Source organism: Melozone crissalis, unplaced genomic scaffold (genome assembly GCF_028551555.1).
Source record: "Melozone crissalis strain CALT ecotype California unplaced genomic scaffold, PUWL_Pcris_2 ptg000002l_1, whole genome shotgun sequence".
Classification (NCBI taxonomy): domain Eukaryota; kingdom Metazoa; phylum Chordata; class Aves; order Passeriformes; family Passerellidae; genus Melozone; species Melozone crissalis.
The window spans coordinates 2997678-3023881 of NW_026535780.1; the positions used below are offsets into that span (position 1 = coordinate 2997678).

Consider the following 26204-nt stretch of genomic DNA (forward strand, 5'->3'; position numbering starts at 1 on the left):
AGCTGGTTACACAGAATAGTCCTTTCCTTAGGCCTGGCTCAGTCTGGAGGCCTGGGCGTGAGACAGAAAGTAGGCACTGTTCCTTATCATACAAGGGAGATTATGCAAGAATGTCCTGTAATGAGGATAAGGAAGGTGCTTTGAATAGGTTTGTGGGGTTGGCTGCAGGTTTCTTCTGGCAGCATCACGGCTCTTGGGCTCTTGCAGCATGGACCAGCCCTGGTTTCCAGCGCCAGATGAAGTGGAGCAACCAGCTGCTCCCTAAACCAAATGATCAATTCTGCTTCCTTCGCAAAAAAAATGGCACAAAATTTGAGAACAACATCAATGAAGGAACCATCACCAGGACCTAACATTCAAAATCTTTATCTGCTACTGTTACTTCATCCTCCTTTCTGATTGCTGGCTAATGTGCATGGAAATGCAACGTGTATGGTTTCATTTTCTTAATTGCAATCATCCTGCAGACCACGTTCAGGCACGCTGGGGACCACCAGTAGTGCAGGCACCGCATGTGAAGAACCCTGCCCTGGGAGATCCATGCCTCCTTCCCTGATGTGGTTAAAATGCCATTCCAGATTGTGGTGCCTGCAAGGATTTAACGATGTTCTCAGCCCAGAGGAGAGCCCTGGACTATGCCCTGTGCCTGAGAAAGCAGGACTGAGCTTCAGCTGTGTAGGAGGGCAGCTGTAAGAAACCAGGATATCTACAGCTGTGGTAGAGTTCCCTTCATAGCCTACCCCATCTCTTCCACATGCAAGTGCAACCTTGGAGTCTCTGGGCCGAGCTCTTTGTGTTCTGAAGCCTTCACTGGCTATTAATACCTGGGGAATCTGTGAAGCAGGCAAACAAGGTTTTGATGAGTGTGGGAAAAAGAAAGGCGTTACCACGTATGAGTGAACTTCAGTTTCGCTCATGTGCTGAATTAGTCAGTGCCTTCAAGTGAATTCCAAGTGCTGGTCTAGCTATTAAATGACTCTTCTTGAAGAGCTAAGTGCTCCATTTTTAGCCTCTACTGGAGGAAAACTAAATTTAAAAAACAATATTTGAATCAGAACTATTGCAAAGGCTTTGGGGTTGGGTATTTTGGTGCGTTGTTTTGGGGTGGTTTTTTTGCATTTTTCAACTTTTTTATCTCTCCTAGAAATAAAAAGTAACCAGTAGTAAACGCACAGCAGTTGCTGGCTGGAGAAATCCGGGTCATTTGTTATGCCCATGAATGTGATATCTGAGTCAGGAAACCTCACTGAGATGTTGCAGCCCCAGAGGAACACGATGTGATAATTGCCTCAGCAAAGGACCAGAAATACCTGGTGTAGAGGGTCAAGACACAAGCTCCAGTGGCTGAGAAATTCAGTGAAGGACATGCTCAGTTTAGTGGATGGAAAGGAGGTTGGAACATCAACACTAACATCTCAAGAATACATGTTTCACTTCCTACCCTGGAGGAGTGGTTCCCCCTGCAATCTTTCCAACCCAGAGTTATCACTTCTCTGCTGCTTCCCCCTCTAACACAGTGGCTGTGAGAAGTGCTGTCTGCAGGTGGCAAAAAACAGAGTTGTTTTTTCCATCAGTTCACTGTTAATGGTGTCCTGGCTTGAAGAAAGTTGAGTTTGGATGTCAAATGGAAATGACAGAAGGGGCAGGGGAAAAAAAGATTACAGAAATTTAGACAAAGCAGGTGTATGGATTGCATGTCTATCCTTTCTGCAAACACGGAGGCTGCATGGGCTAGATCCAGGAAAGTGTCCCAGCTGTAATACAAGCACTTTGACAAGCACACATTAAAACATAGCCAGGCTTTGCACTAACACTAAGGCAAACACAGCCCGCTGGGATTAGCATCTGTGCAGAGGTTACAATCCTTCCACATTGCTTTTCAGTGCATTAGGCTGAAAAACATGCTCAAGGATGCTCACATGCACAGGAGATTGTCGATATTTGTGCTGAAAATCCATTCAAATTCAGAAATTACAGCTAACATGAAGCCTACTTGATCCTCTTAATGCTGTGACCTGATTGTGGAAACATTTCTCTTTGCTTGTTTTTCTAAAATACAAAGAAGCAAGGCAGAGGCTTGACTGAAGATGGATTCAGGCTTGCCAGGAGGCCTGAAGGTGTTCCCCAGTTGCATCGCCCATCAATTTTTAATGCCTCTATTTCCCCTCCAGCTCACAATGGACAAAAGCTCCCCTAGTCAGGATATTCTCTGATTCTGTGGTGCCCAAGAGCATCAGCCAAACTGGCATGAATTTACACCCCCGGCCAAGAAGCAACACTCCCAGGCACAGCAGCCCTTCAGCCTCACCCATGCAAGAGGGATCACGCTGGGTTTGACAGCACTTCTGAGGGAATGTGGTAGAGCCCCATGCTGTTGGCCCTTTTTCTTCTGCCAGAGCTGTCAAGCTGAGGTTGTGCTCGAGCGCTACAATTTGCCATGTGACATTTCAGATGGGAAGCAAAAAGAATGGCTGCGCCAACCACCACTCTCAGGTTCTCTGCAAAATGAAAACCAGATTCCTGACATTTGCTGTGTCTGAGAGAAATGCGGGTCTGTCGTTTTTACAAACAATAAAGGATGCAGAAAAACAAACGTATTCCCTCAGAGCCAAGAGCAGCTCCCCATCGTGCCTGGGAATCCCCGTGGAAAGGAAATGCTGTTCTAACAAGAAAAGATTTGACCAAAAATACCCAACCAAATGCAGCAACAGCAACATTTTTCTTTGTATTTTTTTCTTTGTTCGTTTCAGTTCTCAGGGTTTTTTAGGTTTTAAAGAAGCAGTCACAGGCAGACTTCTTTGTGGGACCCACCATCACCAGTGTTAGCAGAGGGACCTCTGCCCCCCAGAGCTTTCCCCGGGCTTTGCCAGACTGATTTTAGCACCACCAAAAGTCACACTCTGAGTTTTCATTAAAAAAACGTCTATGTGAAAACCAGTTAATTTTCTCACTTCGAAAAAGTAGCAGGGAGTCAGACAGCAGAACCTAAATGTCAATAGCAAGGGAAATCACAGGTTTTTTTTCTGTTCTCAGCAGACTTCTTTGCAAGGTGTGAATTTGCTGATGCCTAACCAAGGTTAAACTTATGCTCTGCCTTGAGAGGGGAAGGGGAAGGAGAGAATGAAAATTCCTTTCATCCAGCAGTGTGTTTCAAACTTGCAGACACCAAATGTGTTGAATATCCTTTGAAATCAATCAACAGAGTCCAAAGTTTTTATCCAAGGATCCATTTTTTACATTTACACATATAACACTGAGTTGCATAAGATTCATAAGTGTTAAAGAGATTTTGGTAAATTTGGTAAATTTTTGGTAATATTTGGTAATTTTTTTTATTTCCTTTACTCTTTTGAAACAGTCACATGCCAAATTGGCCCTTCTCAAGTCCTGCTGGAGGTTCTAACAGGTTGGGATGTCAAGGCTGTGTTGTGTAACAGCCTGAAGCTGTGTCAGGGAAGGTTTAGGTTGGATATCAGGGAAATGTTCTTCAGTCAGAGTATGGAATGGGATCCCCAGGGAAGTGGTCCCAGCACCAAGCCTGACAGAGCTCAAGAAGCATTTTGACAACACTCTCAGGAGAGATTTTTGGGGTTGTCCTCTGCGGGGCCAGGAGTTGAACTTGATGATCCCTGTGGGTCATTTCCAACTGAGGATATTCTATGATCTCTGCTTCCAGGCCATCCCTTAACCAGAGAGGAGGATTGCATCCTTTGAACAATGTTCTCAGAAACATAAAGCACCCTCAGACTATTCTGGTTTAGAGGACACGAGTTTAGTGCCTTTCAGGGAAGAGGTAAAAATAGCCTTAAAATGCAAAAACATCTGAGGGTCTCCTGATATTCATCTCTACGTGTTTGTGTCTCCTGAGGACACAAGGTCTCCTGTGACCCCAAGCCCCCTATTATTCTTTCATTTTTTGAAGCCCTTGGCTGCCTCTGTGGTGACTTCTGCTAAGAGAGTCCACAGCAAGTTAGAAATAAAAGAAAACCTGTGATGGCATCAGGTGCTTTGCTCCTGTTCCTTTGAATTTATGGTGGTTCTTTACATCACAGATCTAGACACGGGTTGCGGACACAAAGGTTGACAGCCTGAGGTGAGGTCCTTGGCTGTAATGTGACAGCAGCTCCTGAATTGTGTCGGCTTGAGTCTGTGACACACTGGGTGACCCCTGTGCCTCATACTCAGAACCACTGATGGGAGATGTTAAATATATCCTGTACAGCCTCAGGAATGGGCAGCCTCCACCCTTCATCGGTCAGGAGATAAGGGCATCTCATCCCAGAGGACAGGGGACACTGCTGCACTGAGCCCAGGCCTTGCTGTGTCCCCTTGACTCTGCCCCCAGGCTCTTCCTCAGCTTCCTCTTTGTCATCTTTGTTTCCTCCTTCTTATTTTCTTCTTATTCTTCCTCCTTCTTTTCCCTCTTCCTTCTTCCTCTTCTTTCTCCTCCTTCTTTCTCCTCTTCCTCTTTCTCATCACTTTTTTCATATTTATCTTCTTCCTTCCTCTTCTTCTTCCTCCTTTTCCTTCTTATTTCTTCTTTTCCTCCTCTTCCTTCTTGTCATCACCATTTTCTTTCTTCTTCCTCTTCTTCCTCCTCCTCTTCCTCCTCATCATCCTCATTTTCTTCTTCTTAGAATCACAGAATCATAGAATCACAGAATATTTTGGGTTGCAAGTGATCTCAAAGCTCATCCAGTTCCAACCCCTGTCATGGGCAGGGACACCTTCCACTATCCCAGGTTGCTCCAAACTCCATCCAGCCTGGCCTTGAACACTTCCAGGGATGGGGCATCCACAGCTTCTTTGGGCAACCTGTGCCTCACCACTCTCCCAGGGAAGAGGTTTTTCCTAATATCCCATCTAAACCTGCCCTCTGCAGTTTAAGGCAATTCTTCCTTCTCCTGTCACTCCAGCCCTTTGTCCAAAGTCTCTCTCCAGCTCTCTTGGAGACCCTTTAGACAACCTAAGGGGCTCTAAGTTCTCTCCGGAGCCTTCTCTTCTCCAGGCTGACCAAGCCCAGCTCTCTCAGCCTGTTTCCACAGCAGAGCTGCTCCAGTGCCTCTGGTTCCATTTCTTTCCCTTTTCCCTTTCCCCTTCCCTCACGCTCCCCTCACCCCTGGACCCCGCCCACTCTCACAACCCCCTCCCCTTTTCCAGCCCCGCCCACACCCTATAGACCACGCCCCCTCCGCGTACGTTCCCTCCCCATTGGCTCCTGCGGGCGCCACGTGACGCGGCGGCGGCGCGCGCGGGGGCGGGGCCGGGTGCGCGGGTGCGCTCGGGGCGGCGGCGGCGGCGGCTGCATGTGCGGGCGGGGGGCGGCGAGCGGGGCCGGCCGGGCGGCGAGCGGAGCCGGGCGCGGGGCGAGCGCAGCCCAGAGGAGCCGAGCGGAGCCGGCGGGCAGGTCAGTGCGCGGGCGCGGAGGCGGGCGGGCGAGGGGAAACGGCGGCGGCGGTGCCCGCACGTGGGTCCGCCCGCTCAACAATGCGGGCGGGAGGGGTCCGTGCGCCGCCGGCTGCGGGGCCACCGCGGCGTGCGGAGGGGGCTGCGCCGTGCCATGTCCTCCACCGGAGCGGGGTGATGGCTCCGCCGCAGCCATCCTGGGGCTCTGATGGGGGGGGCAGCAGCGTGCATGCCCCCCTGGCCCCAGCGTGGCTGCGGCACCTTCAGATTGAACCCAGAATGAAGGGAGGGGAGCCGCAGCCCCGGTGTGCGGGGGGCACACGCTCACACGCTGCTTCCTCCCCCGCTGGGAGCCCAGGCGCGGTGCCGCAGTCCCACACCCCGTGTGCGGCCACGGAGCATCCCGGCAGAGCCCATCTCCGTGGGTGGGATGCGGCGTGGGCACCGTCAGGGCTCCGCGGGGCCTCTCCAGCCCCGTCCGGGCCGGACGCAGCGATCGGTGTCACAGGGGGCCCGAGGGGGAAGCGCCGTGCTCCCGGCTGTCCGGTCTCGCCGTCCCTCAGGATGTTTCCGTCAAACGGATGGGGAAATGGGGCTGCCCTGCATCGGTAGCTGGGGCGGGGGTGGCCTCTCCTGGCTCGTGTTTAGAGCAGGCTGCCAAGGGAAGTGGTGGAATCACCACCCGGGGGTGTTCAGGAAACGCGGGACTGTGGCACTTGGTGACACGGTTCACTGTGGACATGGTGGTGGTGTTGCATTGATGGTTGCATTTGGTGATCTTGGAGGTCTTTTCCAGCCTGGATGATTCAGTGATTCTGTATTTTAACGTGTCTTGTTAGGCTGACAAGCCATTCCTGGCCTTGCTATGGCGTGGGGGCTTGGGAATACCAGTGGTTCCCATTCCGTGAGCAGGCAGGTCGCATAGTTGGAGAACATCCCATGCCATGCCTTTCTCTGCCGTAGGTAAAGTGGATTTTTGCGTGCCACTGGAATTACTAATCCAAGCAATTAGCTGGAATCTGTCGAGTTTGTGCTGCTGCCAATTTCTCTGGTTCATTTGGTTACAGCTTCATCTTTCTGCTCAAAGGAAATGAAATGTAAGCAGGGCAACTGAGTGTCTGGAGCTGTTGGGTTGGGTTTATGTTCATCCTTCTGGCAAAAGGAGGATCAGCAAGAAAACTGAGCCTTAATGAAGTTGTATGTTTATTGGCAGCAGTGGAAAAAGAGTAAAGTGGATAAATGAGGCTAGTGGCTTCTTTGTATAAGAAATGTCATGAATCTCCCTACCAGGTTGTGAGCTGGATTTAAATTCCACTGTTATAAGGATCACTGATTTTTTTTTATCACCTTGTTGCTAATAGCTTACATTAAAAATGCTGCAGGTGGATTTAAAGCTGAGGGCCTTGTGGGTTCAGCAATGTTCTGCACCAATATTTATACACATCCAGGGACTTAAAAATGTGTTGTCACTTGGCTTCAGAGTGAACTGCCCAGGTGGCAGGGGCTGATGCAGCATGGTCCCTGATACAGCCACTTTCTGGGGATCTCAGTTGCTACCAAATTTGCCAGTTGGGCAAGTGAAGCGACTTTTAGTCTTTGGTAAGTGCTCCAACCTGAAATTTGTTCCTTTTGGGAACATTAAAACTTTAACTTTGGTTAACTTGTGTCAAAGGTGTGTGCCATGAGCCATCGCCCTGTTGGGTCTGCTTAGGGAGATGGCTTCTTGCAGAAGCAAAAAGCTTTTGTTACAGCTGGTTTATTTTTATGTGTGCTTTGATGGCTCAAGAATCACTCAGCTTCCAGTCAAGGCAATCCTGGGTGAGAAGCATCCACTGGGATTGGCCTGTTAGGTGAGTTTCTTTGATTTGACAGCAGAAGTGCCCAGAGAGACATCAAAAACCCCAACATCAGGGCGTGTTTCCAGCTCCATCATCCCCTGCAAGCCATGGAAATCAGTGGCTTGAAATCCAACAGCACTTGATGCTAAAATAGCAAACAGTAAACATCGTCTCCTATCAATAACTTTAATTATGGTTTGGTTTTTTTAAATAGACACACATTGTCATAGGGAATCAAAGTTTAGCATCCAGATGTGCTCAGTGGGGTGGTAGCATCTTTGGACAGGGTGTAACATGCTTTTATAGCATAAATTAAAATAAAAAAGGGGTTTAACAGCGTAGCATGCTGTTGTGTAAGAAAACTGCCAACTTTTGGGCTGAGACTGCCTGGTTTCTGGGCATCGTGTGCTGCAGCAGTTGGCAGGTGGCGTTCCCGGGCGGCTTTGGACGGGGAGAGCGAGTTTTACCACTCTGCAGCTGAACCCTGATGGGGTTTTTCAACCATAAAACCAAGTGCAGAGGAGGCTTTGTGTGTGCCACGGGTAGCCAAACCGAAAGCAAAAATAAACACCCTCGAAAACTGGGTTTTTTTGGTCATTGACAGAAAAGGAAAGTGCCGGTCTAGGGGAGGGTGTGAAGTCCCGTGTTCGTTACGCTCCTAATCTGGAAAATACAGACTGTGGCACATGGCAGCAGCGTGCGTGGCTAATTTTACATCTTGTCCTTTTCCCTTTCTCTTAATTTAACCCACAATTAAGGAGGGGAAGCAGCACCCATTGGCCTATTAAATGTTCATTTTTGCCAAGTTACGCCACTTTGCGAACATGAGACGCGACCGGATTCCTGTGGCAAGGAGCCCTTAAAATTTCAACAGCTCTACCTATAAATATAGTCACCGTGAAAGGCAATCCGGCTTTAAAAGAAAAAAAAAACTAACCATGCTCTTTTTTTAGTCCCACTGTATCTGCCTGACTTTAGTGCCATGCGATGCATCTCCAGCCGGGCGATGAAGCCGAGGCGGTGTGGAACATTCAGTCTCCTGATTCCTCTTGCTAATTTGTGTGAAGAATGAGTGCAAGCAGAGAAAAAAATAATCATTTTAGTTGTTTTGAAGATTTTAGGGGATGGGATGGTGGGGCTGGATCTCTGCATCCGCATCATGGCCTTTTGCAGAGTGATGGTGGTGATTTGCAGTGTGGCTTTTGGTGATTGCTTGGTCCTGGTGAGTTCCCAGGAGCTGCTGCACTGTTGGGCAGTGCAGGTTGGAGCCTGAAGCATCCCTTGACTCTAAAGCAATGTCCCAGATGAAAATTAAAGGGAAGAAAAAGAAAAAGAAGCTGGCTGCCACCTCACCCCAGAGGTGTCTGGGCTCACCCACTGCTCTCTGATGCAAGCACAGCAGCTCAGGGAGCTCCAGGGCTGGTTTTGGACGTGCCCGGGGTTGCCCAGGGACAGGCTGGCCTCGGGAGCAGGTACAGCGTGTTCTGGGCACTCCTCCAGGCCAGTGGGACCCCCCACCATCCCCAGATGATGTAGTGGGGGTGATGGCCACTGATACATCCTGGTGGTGAAGACAGCACTGCCTGCAAGGCTGGGTTTTAGGTGGAGAAGCTGCAAGGAAGGGTGGTTTTGCAGCTTAGTGATGCTTTTCAGCGTGCCCTGCGCTTGCATGGCAGAAATCCACCTTTGTGGCCAGAGCAGCTGGGTCACCTTGCAGTGCCAAAACCTGCTGGGTATGGTTGGGATGGGGCACGGGCTGGGGAGCGTGTGGGAGTGAGGCGGGAGAGCTCGGCACGGGGAATTGCTGCGTGTGCACTTGGGCGAAGTGCTGAGCCTGGGCTGCGCGGGAGCTGCAGACAGAACCCACACGTGACGTCTGAATTTCAGATGATTGCTGGACCACTTTGCCAACAGCCTCTCGCAGCTCATCAGCTGCAATATCACTTCTTCTTTTCCCCCGTTTTTTTTATTTCCTTTCCCCTTCCCCACCCTGCCTGTTTTCTAAGCCGAAGCAGGAGGGATGAATCCGACACCGAGGGTGGCTGCAGCTGCGCAGGGTTTGTATCCAAATGGTTTCCTGGAAGGCAAGTTTTTTTGTTGTTTTTCAATCTTAAAAATATTTTTACAGCGAGCGGCTCGTATCGGGGCTGTTTGGATGTCAGGTTTAGTTTCCCATGACATGGAGTGATTAGAGGAGGAAGGAGAAGGAGGGGCTGGGTGCTGCTTTATGTGCAGATCTCTCTGCAGCGGTATCATTGCCTATTGATGGTAAATGTGTTCCCTCTCATCTCTGTGATAGTTCTCGGAGATTTCCTCTTTTACGTCACTGCAGTTAATAAGATGTTTAACTTGGGAGCTGGGGGTGATGTGCTGTGCTATCGTGTTGCAAGGAACGGGGGGATGACGAGTTCCTGCGCAGACTTGTGCTGGGAAGATCGTATCAATGCTGGGGAGAACAGCTGGCATTGGAGTCAAACCATTGCCTTTCACCCTTAATGAACCTGACCTGGCTGCATCTCTTTTTTTTTTTTTTTTTTTTTTTTTTTTATTTATTGTGACAATGATTATTTTCCTTCTAATGCTGAGAGAGGCAACTCAGTCCTCTCTATCTGCTGCACTGCTGGAGTCAAGGGTGCAACTTGATTTTTTAAGCAGATTGTGTCTGCCTGGCTGGACTTTGCTCTTTTTTGGGGACCACTGAAGCATTTCATGAAAGCACCTGATGGCTTTTTGTGGTGAAGCTGCAGGTGCAGTAACTGCAGAGCCAGAGCCCTCTCCAGGAAAGTCCTTGACTGTGTGTTTTGTGTGTCACTGGTTGATTATAGAGTTAAGAGAGTGTTGCTGCTGTACATGCCTTGACCAGGAATAGCCTCCCTCCTGCCACAGTTGCAAGGCCAGCTCATCGAGGGCAGGCGAGTTGGTCAATAAATGCTCCAAGCGGCACCCTAGGGAGTTGGGAACCAAAATGGGAGCACTTGTGTCCTTCAGCTCCTCCTTTCTTGCCAAGTTGTTTTCTTCCCCCAGCTCCTTCTCCAGCTTGCCACTCAAACCCTCTTCATTCTGCTGTGTTTTTCCACAAATGTTTTTCAAGCGTGACAGCAGAGAGAAGAAAGCCACGAGTGCTGCAGGGGGTTGATGCCTATCAGGCCAACTTTGCCTGTGGCTTTGGGGGCCCCTTCACTTCAGTGACTTGGTGGCTGCAGGTGGGTTCACATCTGGCAGCTGTTGGGCTTGGAGTCGCTTCTGTCTGCCACCAGACCCAACCCAGCCACCTGCACATATTCCAGGGCTCCCAGCTCATCCCCAGGGCTTGAGTCAGGCAGGGTGGCCATGGTGTCCCTATGTTGGTGTGGAGGGGAGAAGGGCTCTGTAACCCTCTCGGGGAAATAGGGACATGGAAGGTTTGCAGGAGGAGCAACCACAGCTCTGGTGGCGGCATTTTCCAACCTTCCATCAGGACCTGTCACTCACAGTCCTGATGACATTTATCTGCTGACTTGCTGTCACTGATTTTGCTCAGTAACCCTTTTCTTTTTAGACTAAAATGCTGCTTAAAAAACAACATGCCACCAACACCTTGGGATGTTATTTAGTTTTTGGGAGGCTCACAGCCTCCCAGTTCTGCTTTTGCTCTGGGGAGGAAGCAACATAGTTGGTTGCAATTTTCAGCCCTCATGGGAACAGGGGCTTAAAAGATAACTCTACCACATCACAGCTCACACCCTCACTGCTGGATGTGGGAGTTAATTTTTCTCACTGCTGCCATGCACAACAACCCCTCTCTCTGTGCTTTTGCTGGGACAAGGGGAATTTTGGGTGCAACTCCAGGCAGTGCTGGCTCGGCACATGTCCCCAAGCGTCCCAGCTGGGCGGCTGCCCGGGGCCCCCTTGATGCGAACGGGGTCAGCAGCTGGGAAATAGCAGAGCAAAGTGCCTCCCTGGTAATTCCCAGCTGCCGTTAAAGCGGCTTTAAAATAAATTCCCTCAAAGAGCAATTCCAAGTATTTGAGGGTTTGAACTTTTCCGGAGAAGGGTTTGGGAGCTGCCGGCTACCGCGCTGCACCCTGGCACGCCGGGGAAAGGCGCCAGGGCAATTGCCCTGATTATCCTAACATCTAAAAAACACTTTTTTGATGTCTATATGATGTTTATTTATTAGCTGCATGTGCAGCACAACTGTTGGAAATGGGGCACTGCTGGAAGCAGAGTTGTGCTGAACTGGGAAGGTGGGTGGCTGGGCGATGTCCTGGGCTGGAGGCAGTGCCCAAGGCTCAGTGACCCTCACTGTGCCATCCTACCTGGCCACCAGCCTTACCCAGGGGTGCAGCACAGCCAGGTGCCCCTGGCCGCACATTCCATGGCCAGCTCTGCTTGGTAACATGGGCACAACAGAAAACAAACTTTGCAGCAAACTTTGCTCTCCCAGAGCCCCTGAAGCTTGCTTAAACAAAAAAAAAACAGCTTTGGAGCAATGTGGTCTTTCTTTTTCTCATGCTCCTGAAAATTCTCATACCAAGCCAGTAACCTCCACTGCCCCCGGTTCATTATTTTTTAAGTTGGCGTTAGGGGGCATTTAAGGGAAGGCTTGTCTCATCCTCTGTGTCCCTTCCTCTCCTGCGTCCCATCATGGCAAATTACAGCTTCATCCGTGCTTGTGTGACAGACACTAAAAGGGGGAGGTTTGGTCAACAAACTGCGAAGTTGGTCTCGTCCCTGAAAGGCTCTGGGTGTCCCTGCGCTGGTGCTCCCCAGGGTGATGTGTTGCTGCATCCAGACTGGTGCAACTTCTTGGTCACGGGAATGTCCCCATGAGGCTGAGTACCCCGAGCTGGGGACAGCCAAGCTTTTCCCTACAGAGACAGTTCTGGGCTCTTGCCCAAGTCCCCTCTCCAGGGCCCTGGCACCAGTGCAAGTGCAGCCAGGCTGAAGGCTGATGATTAAACCCATGATCCAGGTCACTCCTGCCCCTCTCAGTGCCCCAAAAAATAAAGATGCTGATAGCAAGACTACATCTAGTTGGGGATGTTGCACTTCTCTGCACAGTTCAGCAGGTTTGGGGGTGAACTGAGCTAATTTGAGGGATAACCACCCTAAAAAAAACATTGCATCAGGGGGTTCTTCCCCACACACCCTCCATTGCCATGGTTATGTTGCTTCCAGCTCAAACTGATTTCGTTCATGGGCTGACCTTTAATCTGGCAGCTTCTTACTGAACTTTCTATCATATATGTAGTTTTTAATTTTTTTTTTTCTGTGTGGGCATGACAGAGCTGTCTCCTGAGGTGGCAGAAAACACATCTTGCCTCTTAAGGACAGGTAGGGAAACCTGCACACAGCACAGGGAGATTTGCTGTGGATGGGGTACAACCCAGTGCTGTCCCAACCCAAAGTCACATCCACTGGACCACACACTTAGCTTTTTTTTTTTTTCCTCCTCCTAAACTAATCCCTCCAGCCCCTTAGGCTTTTTTGTTGTTGTTGTTGTTGCTCCTCTCTGAATTCCTTCTAATTTGCAGGATCAGTGCCAGCATCCAACGCACTATAAAAAGGAGACTTGTTCTTCAAGCTTCCCTCTGGTACAGAGCGTTTGCACAAATAGCAACACGCTTGACGAGTAGGTCTGATTCTCCCTGCTATTACCGAAATGCTCGTAGGGTGCTCGGGGAGTAGAGCTGCTGTCTCAAGACAAGCCAAGCTGAATTTCACACAGGGCCCTGAGCCCAATTCCCAGCCGGTGTTTAGGCTCCTGTCAGCTGGAAAAATGGAGCTGTGCGTTTTTATTTTCCTCTCCGAGAGCGAGCGGATGCGCTCACATCCCTCCGTGTCCCCCGGCACAGGTAGGATGTGGGCTGTGCCTGCAGACCCAGGTCCTGATGGAGGCAGCCCCAGGGCCACCAGCAATTTTTGGCTGGTCCCCCCCCCGCTGTTACAAGCAGCCATGACACAAACCCCCTGCCAGCTTCCTTCTTAAAACTAATGAGCTGTTTGACCCTGGCAAGTCCTCTGGGAAAGCTGTTGCCAGAGCCTTGCTGCTCACACAGATACAAACTGCTCTCATTTCCAGCTTAAATTTATTTGTGGGTGACTCGTACCCATTTGGCCTTGTTCTTCTTGTACCCACACTGGCTTTTAGCTTGGATGGCTCCTTTCCCTGCTCTGGTATTTATCCTCTGGCAGGCTTTGCCAAGTGCTCTGGGTCTGCCAACCTAAATAACCCCAGAGCTCCTGGTGGAGCATGGCTGGGAGGGGTGTAGGGGCATCTAGGCTTCCTCATTCCTGCAGTGGAGACAGCCCCAGCAACTTGATTTGCAGCTCACCCATTGAAAAGGAAAATCCACCATGCTGCCTCTTGACATGCTGACTGGGGATGGTCCCAGCCTGCAGAAGGACAACCCCAACCATCCTCACCACTGACTCTCTGATTTGAAACCATTATCTAATTTCATGAGCACACTTCTCTTTTGCAATGCAAACACCATTTTGGCAGAAGATGAGCTTTTTTTTCCCTCCTGCAGCCTTCAGGAGCACCTTTCCCTCTCCTTTCTGGTAGTGCCAGGGCTCATGTTCCCGGCCTTGCTAATCTCAGCCTTGGTGTTGTGAAGCTGACATTTCCCATGCACAGCTGTGCCAGGCGCTTTGCTCAAAGGCTGAAGTGGCTTTAAAATGTGAAAGTTCATCAGGTCAAAATACACACATGGTTCCTTACCACTGGCCCCTTTTGGAGCTGGAGGACTGTCCAGGATGATATGGGAAGAGCTGCAAGGTGTTTGCTTTTCCCCCAGGATGATAATTTTTCACCATACTTTCACTGCTGCATCTTTGCCACGGCTTTTCTTTGCCTTTTATGTGCTGTCTTTGGGATCTATGTGCTTATTCCTGGTGATGCTGAGATGCTGGCTAATCCATCCCAATTTAGACTTCTGCCTTCACCTTGGCAGGTAGAACTTGTACCTTTGATGGAAGGAAGGATGCTCCAGGTGCCATCACTCACCTGCTCCTGATTTCCTCCAAGTTTCCCTTTAGTTAAGAACCTTTTTTTTTTCTTTTTTTTCCTTCTCTCCAATCTAAACTGCACCAGCATGTGTCCATTTGAGGCAGGATTTCATGTTCCCCTGCAGTGTCCTTCCATCATTCTGTGCCCTCGTTAAACCACGCAGAAATTGGCATCATCGAGGAGGAGCTGGCCTCTGCAGTTATTAGCAGGATTATTCTCATCTCCTGGTTTCCAGTGAAGCTGCTGGGCTGGTGTAACACAATTCCCACTAAAGCTCATCTCCACTGTCAGGGAGAGTGATGCTGATGGGGCACTGAGCATCAGCAGCAGATACCAGGAGAAAACCAGCAGACCCCATCGCATCTTTCCACATTAAGTGATTTTTGACCCTCAGCTCCTCTCCTCCAGGCCATGGTTGTTTAGCACATCATGTTGGGCATTAACTTCCCCTCCTGAATCTTTTCTGAGCAGCCTGTGGGCTCCTTCACAGCTGCAGCTCCAGCACAGGAGTGCATCACACCCTGCTCTCATCACTGGGTTTGCTTTGTGCATCGCGTTTTCTCGCTGCCTAAATCTGCATCCACAGCCTCCAGCACTCAGAGTGGGTACAGCTGGGCATTTTCTGCCTGCAGTGGATCTTCCTTGTTCCTCTCTCCCTATTTATTTAATTTCTCACTGTATTTGAAGGAGAGGTCAGCGTGTGTTTTGCAACCTTCTCCTTCTGTTACTAATTTCTTAGAAACAAAGGGGAAGGAGCCACAAGCAATAAAGAGCCTGAGGTTTGAGGACTGGCTGTTTATTTGTCAAAGCTAGAAATGCAGTGACTGAAGAGGACAAGAGAAAATCCTCAGTGCAGATGTACCTCATTTAAGTTTAGGCTTGTGTAGGTCAGATTTGGTGGGGGGTGTGGATTTTCTCCTGCTGCAGTTTTAGATGAAGCTGTTATCACTGCCATTACTGCAAATAGCATCTTAGTTTTGCCTTCTGCACCTCATTTTGTCACCCCCCAGCCTGAATTTCCTGCACCATGCCCATCTGATAGTGGTGCCCATCTCAGTGGTGTCATGGCACCCCATGCAGTGGGATTGGATTGCACGTGGCTGATGGCAAGTGGGTGGCAATAAACCAGTCCTAAGGGGACAAATGCTGCCAGGAAAAGGGATGAGGAGAAGCAGAGTGCCTCAGATGCCCAAGCCAAAGATGCTCAGAAGCCCAAAAGGGACAAAAATAGGTGTCTGGGTCACTCAAGAGGGTTTGAGGACCACTTAAGTTCTTCTCCCTCGGAAGCAGCAATTACCAGATGAAAGGGAATGTCTTCAAGCAGGCGTTTTGGAGCATCTGGTTTGTATTTGGCACGTTCACTGGGGGAAGCAGGGAAGGCTGGCAGGCTGCTGGGTGGGTTGGTGGCTGGGTGAGGCAGAGGGTGTCCTTCAGGGGGTGAATCTGGTCTCTTACAAAATGCATTTTGACACCAGGAGCATTCCCACATCTCTCCTCCTTTTTGGACTGTGCTGTCAATAACTTTCCAAAGCGTTAATGCTGGTTATGAGCTGGATTTCTGCTCGTGGGAGGTTAAGGGGTGTCCCCACATGAAGTGGCAAATAGGGGGATGACAGATTTTTCTTTTTAGGTTTCGCCTTTCCTCGCTACGGAGGAGGCATTGGCATGTAATTACCACCAGCTTTAATCCAGCCACACCAACTGCCTTTCTGGCAGACTCAAATACAATAGGAGCCAAAGGTTATTGCCTGCCCTAAATAAAACCATTACAGCCCTGGGGCCTCACCCAAGCCCAGACCGCAAAGCATCCAGGACCGGCTCCATTCAGTTTTTCTGAGTCTGGAAGATTTGGTTTGATGGCAATGACCCATAACTTTTTTTTTCTTTTACTTTTTTTAATTTTTTTTACTTTCCCCCTGCAAAGCCACCTGCACACTTGCAACTACTGTGGCACCTGCCAGGAGCAGCACATCTGGCCAGCATTAGCGAGCCTGCCAGGGATGCACTTGGTTCAATATTTTCTTGTTAAAATCATTAGTGGCTTTAATTGAAAGCAGAGGTGGATGAAGGCACGTCACACAGACACACCACAGCGTGCACAGCTCAGCCCAGCACGTGGCTGTGAGCAGTGTCCTCTCAAACTGCTGCCAGATACAGCCCAATGTTCTGCACATCCATGGGATAGACTGAGATTTCAGGCACCACATAAGGACCCATGTGGCCTGGAGTAGCCACCCAGGAGCCAGTGCATCCCACACTGTGCTCTTCTCCCAGTTACTGCTCCAAACTGGGATTTACTCTGAAACCTGAAGGGTTTTCCTCTCTATCCATAAGCAAATACAGCCCAAAGTGATGCAAATGCGTGACCTCACCCAGATCTCAAGAGGTAAATATTGCATCACAATGAGCACGCCCTGTATCCTTTCACCCAGTCTGAGACACTTGAGTCCATCCTGATGCAGGGGCAAGCCAGGCCAGGGAGGAGCTGTATGATGGGAAAGGCTTTCTCCTCACCTCCCAGTTTAATTATCAGTGTCTCTTGTTTGCAGCGTGATGGACACTGGTCCTGCCTCTGTGCAAGGCTGCTCTGGCTCCTGGCATCCCCACAGAGCTGCCAGCAGGGAGAAATTGCATTTCACAACCTTTGTCTTTCCAGGCTCCCACAAGATTACTGGAGGGAGAGGAATGTGCTGAGGACAATATCCCAACTGCTGTTAAAAGGCACAGCTTTCCCTACCCCTTTCTGGGATGGCCATTCCTTCACTGAACCAGACACCCTCCTCCAGCTGGCAGCACCCACTGGAGCCAGCACTGTGTCACCTCCCCACATCACCCTGGGGTCCTTTTGCCCTCCTGGTCTCCCCTTCATGTGCAAATAATTGAAATTGTGATAAGTAGGCTCTTTTATGAAGAAATTCTGCTTTTCCCTCATGGTGCTCCTAGGACAGAGCTCAGTCACTTTATATCTGGGCAATAAATCTCCAGGCTCTATAGGGCACACCCGCCACACAAGGCAGTAATGGACCTGCCAGATGCTGTTCTGTCTGGGTGAAGAGCTCCCCAGCCAGTGCAGCATCTGTTAATCATTTGCCAGGAGAGCCCAGGCAGTGAGGGAGTCTCAAGCTGAATCCCTTTTGGCCAATCCTTTTGAATCACAGTGAAGGTTTCTGGGCTACCTGGAGCTGAAACACCCTGTGAGCTTCAGCAGCCTGGGCTGAGAGATGCATCCCACACATCTCAGGAGGAAGGTGAGAAATCTTTCCCCTTGGTCCTTCTTCTGAGAGACATAAAATCCTCACAAGGCCAAAGCTAAGACAACCTTTTTCCTTGATCTCTCTCTTCTGCTTTTGCTTCAAAATCCAGTGAGCATCAGATGATGAGATGTGGTCCTGGGCAGTGAAAAGCAGTGGAGAATCTCGAACTGGTTTGGTGTTGAGTCATCTCCTCCTGGGCGATGGCATGTGGACAAGGCTGAAAGCAGGGATGGCTTTCTCTGATGTTTCTTCTCTGTTGAGTCTTCTTTCAATATTCCACAGTCCCAGACCACACATTTTGCCTCCAGCAAGTAAAACACCTCCAGGTTCTCCGCAGAAGATACTGTTGCATCTGGGGGCGATGGTCGGGCTGTTGCACTCATTCTGATTTCTCTCCTAAGCTAATTACAAGCCTCTTGGACTCTCTCAGGTGGCTTTGGCAAGTGCTCTGCTTTTCTAGTGCCAGTGCCAGGGAGCCCTGGCCGCATCCATCACATCTTTCCCCAACTATTAGAAAGCAGTTACACTCCTTGTGTGTCTTTTCATTGCCGGAAGCTGGTAAGTGGATGGATCCTACGCAAATAAACTTCTCGAGGGCAGAGAGTCAAAATATCCCTGGGCTTGTTTGGTGGGAAAAGGTTAACCAGCGTGAAGTCTATGAATTGCTGCTGACCTGACTTTGTTGACAAAATATAGTTATTAATTGGACTTGCAGGCAAACTGCCTGGGGATGTTTGGAAGGAACTTGTCCATCGCAAGGGCTGAGATCTCCCTGGGAGAAGATCTGTCTGGGCTCTTTGGAGATGAGCCTAGGCCTTGGTCGTGGCTCTGCTTTGGGGTTTTGTTGTTGAGGATAAGATGTGTCAGGGTCTCAGTCTTCCACACTGGCCATGGGGCCACACAGATTCACCAAGAGCAGAGCTGTAGCAGAGGACAGGAGGAGCCTGTCAAGAATCCTGGGACCCGGTGACTGAAATGGTCTCTTGATCTACTGGGAAGTCTCCTTGAAGGAGTAAATACTGTTGGCTAGACAATATTTGAAATTCTTTCCAACCCAAACCATTCTGTGATTTTCGTGATGATTCTAATGAGGCTCCTGCATCCCTAAATTCAGGTTTCTACTCTCAAGCTGAATCCTGTACAAAGCATCATTACCTGGACAGGAGCAAAAGCTTCATGATGAAGGTGAAGTTCTGGAGTGTGACCTGTGCTGTTCCCAGTGTGCTCCTGAATCCCAGCAGCAGTTCACTGCTGCACTGACACTGGTGACACTCACTGTCACCCTACCCTCAGCCTGGTGGCTTGGTTTTGACAGTGGCAGGGCAATGGTCAGTGCATGTACCTGGGTGCCACCACAGCCTTTCAGCCCCCATCATGGCAGCTCCAGAGCTGCTGCTCCTCGTGGCTGGCGAGCATCTCACGGCCCTGTGTGAGGAACAGCTTGCTTCCCTCAGCCTGGGAGTGAGCACAACACCCACACTGGCGCTGGCCCAAGACAGAAGCTTTGGGAATCCTCCTCGACAGCATGACAGCAAATGCTCCTCTCCAGCAGGGCCAGTGCTGGGAGGCTCCCAGCAGCAAAGCCCATCCTGGTGCAGGAAGAGCTTGCCTTGGGCTGAGAGGTTTCCTGCACCTGCATGACTGAGTGTGCTGGAAAGCACCTTCCATGTGTGCCAGAGTGGTGGAAATCCAACTGCCAGCAGATAAACGTGTCTGTGCCTGTCCTGCCGTGCTTTGAGGAGGGGGGTGGCACCTCATGGAGGTGGGCAAAGGGGCCCACCTCCTCAGTTTTCCTAAAAAGCTGACAGTTCCCACCTAGGTGAGGTCAGCCACATCCAGGTGGAACTTCATACAGGTTAAGTGTGCTCCTCAAAGGTGACCACGTGCCTGTAGCCCACAGATGAAACCACCTCTCTGGGATGCTCTGCCTTGTCTATTCCAAGTTGGGCCATGCAAACATGACATGGAAGAGCCAACAGGAGCAAGATCCTTTTGCCTGTTCCTCTTGTGCAGACTCTGGACGTGGTCTTGCCCAGGCTGAAGTGGCCCCAGGGATGAAATGGTCCATCCAGGCTGGAGTTCAGAGCAGCCTGACCGTTCCCTGGGAGCAGCCATGGCAAGCAGCCCACGTTTCACAAGTGGGGTTTTCCCATCAGGCTCTCCAGCTGCTATAAATAACAGGAAACGTTTTGTCGTTTTCTGCTCTGGGGAAGGTCAGGAGCTGGATTCTGTGGTCTTTGGAGCTTTAATAAGGTTGGAGATTTATGCAGTGTACCCAGAACTCCCCCGGGACAGCTTGCCTGAGGCTGTTTGGCTCCTTGGATGGAGAAGTCCTGAATGCCAGCCTTTGACAAAGTTACCATAGCTGCCCTTTATGAGCTGTCAGGTCCTGCTAAATCCTTAATGTGCTCTTCATCTCCAGGCCAGATGCTAACTCTTGGGTTGATGCCGAGCCAGCTCACAAGAAGTTTAAACCATCCTCTGTCAGTGGTTGGAAAAGCTTCCACCATGGATGCCAGGATGGATGGATCTAGGGATACCTAGATCTCATGAGCTTGCTGGGAGCTCATCTTCACAGAATCACAGAATGTGCCCTTGTGAGACCCACCTGGAGAACTGTGCCCAGGTCTGGGGTCCTCAGCACAAGAAAGACATGGACCTGTTAGAGCAGGTCCAGAGGAGACCACAAAAATGATCAGAGGGCTGGAGCATCTCCTCATGTTTGCAGCAGGATGGAAACCCAGCAAATGAAGTGGGAAGATCCATCCTCAGGGGGTTGCTCAGACCTCTAGACAGCTTTTCTGGGTCCTGGAGAGCCCCAGGCTCAGACCTGTGCTGCCTGTAGCCCCAGCAGCCACGCAGGGAGGAGGCAGGGCTCTGTCTGCTGCCTCTCCCATTTCCCCAGCAGATGCAGGAATGCTTTGATGTCCATTTCCCCAGCCCCAGTGCCCAGCACCAGGATTAACCACCCGTCAGATGTCTCCATCGACTCCAAATAAATCTTCTAAACTCAGACAAGCACCACTCAGAGGGGTCCCAGCATTCCCCTCTTGCAGAATGAGGGTTAAAAGTAGTTTTTCCCCCTGCACCTGCCTCTCTGAAGCCAAGGCTATGTTTTATTTTTAAAACCTAAGTTTCTTGGTGGTTGGCTCCTCTCCTCGGGTGTACAGGCCAGGGACAAATAGAAAAATTGCCCATCTCAGTGGTACAAAGAAGGTGAACAGTGTGGAACGTGCTCACATGGGTTGGGAGAAACTCTTCCCCCCTCCCCAATCTCTTTTTCCTATAACCAAGACAGAAATGCAGCTCTAGGGATGATCCTTCAGAAAAATACTGAATTTTACTCCTTTTTGTATGTTTATGAAAGTGTTCTGTTTGTCTCTAAGGGGTTTTTGGGTCAAAGTCAGCATGCCCTGTGCAGATCTCTGAAGCCTGGCTCAGTCCCACTTAAATGGTTTCAGTGAGGCTGAATTATTTTTTGTTAAAGCCCATGTGTTTACATTTCATAAGCTTATTTTAAAACCCATGTGTATACAAAAGCAGGCTTATTTATATGGTAGATTGGCCTGCTGTGTCCTTACCTGACTTAAGTGTCAAGGAAGCAGCTTTTTTTAACTTTTTACAAGCAGAGTTTAAAATAAAATACTGGTTTGCTGTGCGCCAGTGAATCTGTCCAAGAGGGGAGGTCAGGACAAGGTCTTGTTTTCCAACTGTAAAATGTTATTTTGCTTATTTACAGAGCTTCCTCTCACCAGCCATCATTTTAGGTTAGTATGTTAACAACAGCTATAGGTAAAATAAAATAAATAAATAGTGTTCCCTGGAGTCTTGACAAGCCAAAATCCCCAAGTAGCCAGGCTTCCCAGTGAAACAGCTTTTGGGAACTTTCCGTCAGTAAAGCAGGATTTGCTGGGTGACCCATTCTACCCAGGTTCTTGGCAAGATTTCTGATTTCAAGTGCCCCAGGGAAATACTTGAGAAAAGCCTTTGTGGAGAGATCTTGGCATTTTCTACTTGCCCCGGAGGAAGGATTTTATTCTTGATTTTAATCATATGAACTGGTAGCACACCAGTCCAGCTGCAGGAAGGTGAGGAGCACTTATGGTGGTGCAGTTCAGTGCTGGAGTGTGAGGAGATGTGTGTGGACCTTAAAGCAGGATGGGGAGAGTGAGGAGAGCCCAGGGAGCTACGAATTTACACAAAAGCAAAGGGAAGCTTTGGCTGTAGGACATAAAATTCATCTTTCACAAAGAATGAGAAGCCTACATGTATTTTTATGCCTGTGCTTGGAGAACTTTTCCTGCTTCTATCAAGCTTCTACGTGGGGCTGGTGGACATGGACATGAATACCTAGGAGGTAATGAGAGAAGTGTTGACATTTACACCCAGGAGAGAGCTGGAGCAGACACAGAGTGAGGGATGGTTTCCATCCAGAGCAGCTGTAAACCAAAGCCCTGACCACTGGTGGTTATTTAAAGACTCCAGCAGCGTTTCCTGCCATGGGAAGGTGCTTGGCCCACGTTCAGCCTGGGCGACTGCTCTCTGCAAAGCCAAATAAACAACAACCACTTGAACTTTCCACCTTGCAGGCTCAGCCAGATGCCTCATCCTGGGCCATGACCAGGCACCACACCTCAGATGGGCTCTGTGGATGAGCCTGTTTGGAGGATCCAGAGTGACCACCACATTTTGGGGTAGAGGGTGCATTTCCTGTCTCTGAAGGACCCTATGAAAGAGTTTGGTGCTCTTTGGAGCTGAGAGAGGGCATTTGGGAAGGGAGATCTGTGTCTCCATGTCCTTCAGTGACCTTGGGCAGGGCAAAGGGAGGAAATTATATCCTTTAGCTCTAAAAGTGTGCTTTAGATGCTCCATCTCCTCAGAGGAGCACAGTTCATTGGCCAGGACCAGGAATCTCATCCATCAATCCAGACATGGTGGTAATGTGTGACTGCAGTGACCATCTGATCCGCAGGATGTCCATGAGGGTGCCAAGGCATCAGGGGTGAGATGCCCATAGCAATGTTTCACCCCTGATGGGGAGGTTGGAGGTGGTTCAGCCCTCCTGTGACAGTCAATATGAGATGTCCCAGTCCTCTGTAGGCATTTTGTTGCTTTTATTGAGTTGTAGTCAACACGATGCCTGTCCTTCCCCACTTCTGACCCTTCCCCATGAGCTGAGATGTTTCAGCAATTCACACGAACCCTGCAGTGGATGGTCCTCAAGTCCAGCTCCTCAGCCTGGGAACTTTTGCAAGACTTGGCAGCGGGGCTGTTGCAGGAGTGTTCCACACAGGACCCAAAAATCTTGCTGTCAGTGCAGCGTCGGCCGGCCCGGGCGCGGGGTCAGGTCCCTCCGAAATCAGACTGTTGACGAACAAGCTTGAGCACATTGAAATGTTTCGTCTGATTTTCTTGGACTGCAGAGTTTCCAAGGGAGCCAAAAAGCTGGCTGCTCCTCTTGTTGACTCTGCAGGCCAGAAATACAGCTGGGTTCAGTGAAATAAGGAAGCTCACAATTCATGTACTGGTGTAGAAGAGAGAGGAAAAACTCGATTTGGAAAAGCTCAAATGTCTTTCTGGAGATAAAAACAAGTCCAAGGTGGTGCTCTCTCCTGCCTGACATCCCTCTGAATTTCTGGCAAAGAAGCAAATCCAGGGGCATTTCACTTGATCAACTTTGAAAAGTTTGTCCACACAGGCTTTGGGGAGTGCAGAGTGCCAGCACTGAGCTGGGATGAGAGCACAGGAGACTTCAGGCAGGAAAAGAGCATCACTTTAAACTGCAAATGAACCCTGAAATGACAAAAAACTTGAAGCAAGCCCACATTTCGGGTCAGGCTGGCCGTGAATCAGCTCTAGAAAACGAAAGACAAAACTTTCTGACTCCAGTTCAAGTTATGAACTTACAAACTCTCATTTATCTGATTTAATGGATGCGAGCCAGAGACATTTTTTGAGGTTAGTGGATGGGACAGCTTCCTGAAAATGAACTCATTGAGAAAGGCGTGATTTGGAGACAAAGTCTGTCTCAAATTCTCATCTTGAACAAGGCTGGGTTAATGTGACATGGAAATACCTTCTCTATATCCCAAAGCTGCTCTTGAGCATCCTCCATCCATTTAGTGCTCTCTGCTAAAATGCAGGGGCATGATAAATCACTTCCAAAAATGAAAGTTGAAAAAAAACAAATCAGATTTTAAATCTGAAGACAACAAATGTGTAAAAAGCTTTTGCACAGGACAGCCATGTAACCTCACTCTATTCCCCCAAGATAACAAGCACAGAGTGGCAGTGAGCTGTGGACAAGTGGGGCAGCTCATGGTCCAGCTTTGTGATTTCATGGCTCAGAGATGGGGATCAGAATAGAAGTGTCTCATGTGTTGGTGGTTTTTGTCAGCAAATCTTAGTGGGGTTGTTGGGCTTTTTTTCAGAACAAGGATAGTTTTCCCCCCTCTGTTTCCCTTTATAACACTGTTTTATTTTTGCCATTGCTTTAAAAATGGCTGTGTATTCCCCACAACTGTCTTCAGGCATTACAAAAATCAGAATATTGCCTGAAGCTAGGCATAAAAATGCAGCAGAGGCATCATGCAGGCAGCTGGGCTAAAATTGGTGTCTGCTGAAGTTAGGGGAGATTTCGTGGAGCTGTTGTTTTATTGAAGGGGAAGGTTGAGGACCTGGGTTTTATCAATGCCCTGGCATCAGAGGCATGCACTGCTGGTCCTGCATGCTGTGAATGTTCCTCATGCTGGGTGCTGTGGCTGCAAGCTGGAAGGGTGGCTGGGATGTGCTCCTGGTGAGGAGTTGGAGGCGTTGTCACCAGCTTTGGAGGCAGTGATGCCACAGTGATGCTCCTGCCTTGCTGGGGAATTGGGTGGGCTCAGAGCTAATCCTTAGTGGATCAGGCTCCTATTCCTACACTGTGCCAGTCTCCTGGGAGCAGATTTGGGGCAGGAGTTCCTCTGTACCTGAGCTATTGATGGCTCCATGGGTGCACCCAGCCAGATCACCACAGTCCTGCCAGCTTGTGAGGCTCAGACAGGGAGGCTGTGTCCACATAGGGCAGGTTGGTTGGAATTTCCAAACTGTGCAGGGAGGTCTCTTGCTGAGGTCCCCACAAGCTTCCAGGTGCCACTATCTGGTGGAACTTGAGGGAAGTCCCTCTGTTTCTAGTAAATGCCAGCCCAGGACGTGCTAATGACAGCAGAGAGGATGTGCTCCATCTGCGTGACGAATTACACTTACAGGAGATCTGGAAACAGGATGGGGATGTTTTATTGACCAGCTGATAAAAGAAAATGCCAGAGAAATTCCCCTGTGGGAACACAGGGCAGAGTTTCACCCCATGGCTCAGCATTGAATTACAGTGCTCATTTAGCAACCCTTGGCTGCCTGTGCCAGTGCTGCCCACAGTGCCCTGCCAGTTCAGCTGCCTGTTTGTAGAGACATGGGCTGGAAATGGATCAAGCTGAAAATAAACTTTTTTATTTATTTTTTAACTCCCCCAAGGCATGATCAACTCCATGATGCCTTTGCCAAGACAGCCTCGTGCTGGTAGAATTGAGCCAAACCAGTACCTGCTGACTTTGCACTGGAGCAGATGAAGTTTGCAGCTTCCTTTACCCAGGGAAGCTCATTTGCTTTCAGCTTGATTAGAGCCTGCTCCAGCACAGCAAGGGTGGCTTGGAAATGCCACCCACGCCAGGGTGTCAAAAGTGCCTCAGAAACCATCCGGGAAACCAAGCGGAGCCTTGCGGGAAACCAAGCGGAGCCTTGCGTGTCTCCAGGCCATTAAAGCTCACCCCTGGGGCTGGGGAGGATGTGCAGAGCACGGATGAAACGCTGCATCCTGCCTGTCCCATCCCTGCTGGATCCGGCCCTAGGAGCTGAGGAAGTTTTCCTGCTTAGCAGGGTGGGGAGGCTTCACATCTCAGCCTTTATTTAATGTTCAGGTGATAAAAGCGTCGCTTCCTTGCCTGGCGCGTCAGACCAGCCAGCACCTTCAAACGCTCCCCTTTCTCTGGGGAATTTGCATTTCCCTAAAGGCAGCACCAGATTTATGCAAAAATCTAGATGAAAGAGAGTCAAAGGCAAAGCATGCTCGTGAGTAAGCTTTCCTGGGTACTTCCTGAAGAGTCAGACCCTCTCCTTCCAACCTTTTGGGATTCTGGGGAGAACCTGCTGACTACAGGTTCCTCCAGCCCCAAAAACACTTGGTGATGACCACTTCACCTCCACATTTTCCAAGAGTGGTATCAGTCCGGAAAGGAGCTTTGAGGTTGTGACATCCCACTGTTGGATTTGATTTTCCTGGGTGTACCATTCCCTCTTCTTATGGTGTTGAGGTGGTGTTTCCTCTCTAGACAGAATGAATTTCTTCCTCATCCTGCCATTCCCCTGAGGATGTGGTCCTTCTCCTTCAATGATCTCCAAAATCACCTGGGCACAGTCCATCAAAGCCAGCTGGCTGTGCTGCATGACCTTCTCCTTGCTTTCCCTGACAGGATGGGAAGAGCACCAAGTATCATCATCCCACAGTGGCTCTGACATGAGCTTTTTGCTCATGCAAATCATTGCAATTTCCCTTCCTGAAATACCAGGGCGTTTGCTGGCTTTTACAAAGCCACTGTTGGAAATCCTTCCTGTGAATGACAGGAACAGGATTGGATGACTCTTCATCTTCTGTATCAAAAGACAGTTCATTTAAGTTCA

The 26204-nt window shown here is 49.6% G+C and overlaps 1 protein-coding gene across 2 annotated transcripts in view; it reads left to right on the plus strand.

Moving 5' to 3' along the window:
- Positions 1–5322: 5322 nt before the first annotated feature.
- Positions 5323–26204, plus strand: part of PTP4A3 (protein tyrosine phosphatase 4A3) — a 37975-nt gene continuing 17093 nt past the window's right edge. Inside the window, exon 1 of one of the 2 annotated variants that reach the window (XM_054292663.1) lies at positions 5323–5407. The gene's annotated coding sequence lies outside the window, so the exon portion shown is untranslated. Of the gene's footprint in view, positions 5408–9190; positions 9302–26204 lie in introns of those variants that run through there. The other variant, XM_054292725.1, reaches the window with a different exon arrangement.